General features: G+C 44.8%; 1 pseudogene; it reads right to left on the bottom strand.

The window, feature by feature from the left end:
- Nucleotides 1-1,556: 1,556 nt before the first annotated feature.
- LOC109571651 (ubiquitin-conjugating enzyme E2 variant 1 pseudogene) lies at nucleotides 1,557-1,952 on the bottom strand (annotated as a pseudogene).
- Nucleotides 1,953-2,639: the final 687 nt, after the last annotated feature.

Genomic DNA, 2,639 nt, shown 5'->3' with positions numbered 1-2,639 from the left:
AAACAATGCATTCAGAGGGATCATGTGTGCTTACGAGTGTCTTCTGTGGCCTTTCTTCCAGTTTAACCACCAAGGACTTTGAGAGCTGGCAGGTCTGAGTAACCCTGGTGACTATTCTTCTCACTTTATCAAAACCTGAGCTAGAAAAACCTGCATCAGCGGATGATGACAGCAGAGGGTGGCAGGGCTGAGAACCTAACATTCATTTCCCAGGCTGGTGGAGAGTAAATAAGTGTGGTTCCAAAATTAAATGAGGGAGGTCAGAGACTCTTTCCAACCTTACCTGATGGTGTCCATCCAAAGCAAGGAGGTGTCATGGAAAGTGTTGGGTGGCGACATTGCCAAAAGGGAACTTGAGGAGGAGGAAGGAAAAGTCATCACCCCTCATAAAAGTTGGGGGAGGAGATATGGAGAAAGCTAGCACAACTGAGAGACTTCCCTTTCACTTTTCACTTCCATGCTTTGGAGAAGGAAATGGCAACCCACTCCAGTGTTCTTGCCTGGAGAATCCCAGGGACAGGGGAGCCTGGTGGGCTGCCGTCTATGGGGTTGCACAGAGTCGGACATGACTGAAGCGACTTAGCAGCAGGAATTCCTGAAGGGAGCAGAGGGGGTAACAGTCTATGCTTTGCCCAAGGGTGATAGTACAGAGTGGGGAAAAGGATGATGGCTCAGAAGAAGGAGCATCATTTAAGACAAAGAAAGAAACCAGGGGTGCAGAAGAAGCACACACACACACCCAGCAGCAGTCACACAGGCTATGACCTGAAATCTTCACCTCTACTCTAACAAGCCACCCCAAGCTGGAGGGCTGTTGCAGGGAGGGAAGGAAGTAGGGGAAGGGAAGGGAGAGAAGGCAGAGACCCTAGGCCAGGTAATCAACAGCAAGGGGATTATGTGATGTGTCTTTTCACGGTTGAGTCAGATGTGCCTCACCAGTTATAATGAGAATCAGTGTAAATATACCTTCTTGATCCCAGAAGTTCAACTATGTGGAAAGTGGTTACACTTGACAGGATGATACTTTATAGCACAACTTCAGTTCAGTTCAGTTCAGTTCAGTCGCTCAGTCGTGTCCGACTCTTTGCGACCCCATGAATTGCAGCATGCCAGCTTAGGTATTTCAAATCAACAAAAAATTAGCATCATTTGCAGTAACTTAAGACAAACTGCCTTTGAATGGGGGTTTCCTTTCCAGTGGACTTCCCTGGTGGCTCAGATGGTAAAGAATCTGCCTGCAGTGCAGGAGACCCAGGTTCAATCCCTGGGTCGGGAAGATCCCTGGAAAAGAAAATGGCAGCCCACTCCAGTATTCTTGCCTGGAGAATTCCATGGACAGAGGAATTCTTTCCAGTACTTTGAGGTCTGTAAGACTTATCTAGAAAATTTACTCCTATGGAAAATGTTTGCAACCCTATGAACTGTAGCCCACCAGGCTCTTCCGTCCATGGAATTTTCCAGGCAAGAATACTGGAATGGGTTGCCATTTCCTCCTTCATGGGTTGGGAATCTTCCCAACCCAGGGATCAAACCCGCATCTCTTGCACTCCTGCCTTGGCAGGTGGATTCTTTCCCACTAGCACCACTTGTGGAAAATGAAGACTGCTTCAATCAAATAGGGGTTATAGGGGAGGGCCTGTGGTTTTTCTTTTTGATTAATTGCTGTAACACTGTCCTTCAAGGGGCTGAGGGAGTTTCACATTTTCTTTAGACATCATTAGACGCTGAGGCTCTTGCAGGACAACTTTGATGCTCTATGAATTCTGCCATTTTGCTAGCAGGGATATGACTCTTGGGCCCACCACTCCATTAGAAATATTAACTCCATTCATATTTTTGCTATAAATCTTACAAAAGGGATAGTGCTTTGGGTATTTATGTACACATTCTATTTTAAGGCTGTATATTCACGTTTCATAGAGTCCGAGCTCATGGTGGCTGCCATCTTGCATTGCTGTTGCTCTCTCCTCCTCTTTACTGGAGATTCTGAGAGCTTTCAACTTTCTATTTTGACAGATTCTGCTAACAGAGGTGAATAATAGTAGGAAGGGAAAGCTCCCTTCTGAGAGGAAAAAAAATTTCCAACATAGAGAAATGCCTATCTTTTCCCTCAAACCATTTCTCCTGGTACCTGAGTGGGAATAATATATGGAGTCTGAATCATAGGTCCAGCTGACTTCAATAAAGACAGGAATACTTTTAGAATTGAAGCCACATGTTATAATGGTGGAGGAAAAGAGGGTAAGAAGTGACTCCCTCCTGACTTTGTGAAGCTTGCATATTTACCACCAGATTTAATTTACTGATACATGAGAAAGAAACTTCTATAATATCTCTTCAAAGTATTCTTATCTTCGGTTTTCAGTTATTCGTGGATAAGTCTAATTTTTATCAGTACCATGGGGCTTCCTACTTTCCCCACTCTTTATTGAAGACGGAAGTGAAATATATGAACTGACCTTTCATATCACACAGTTAATAGGAAGCAAAACAGCATAAACCCAGATCTCTCTGACTCTGAGCCTAAGCTCTTTCCACAGTACCACAGAGCTGCTCTGCCTAGCATTTTGATAAGCAAAGAACAGCACACCTGAGGTGAGCACAAAGTACCAAAAGCAGGGAAATCTCCTGGGGTTAGT

This window comes from Bos indicus, chromosome 18, assembly GCF_029378745.1.
Source record: "Bos indicus isolate NIAB-ARS_2022 breed Sahiwal x Tharparkar chromosome 18, NIAB-ARS_B.indTharparkar_mat_pri_1.0, whole genome shotgun sequence".
Lineage (NCBI taxonomy): Eukaryota > Metazoa > Chordata > Mammalia > Artiodactyla > Bovidae > Bos > Bos indicus.
Note: the sequence above shows the minus strand (reverse complement) of the source record. Positions and strands in the feature narration are given on the sequence as shown.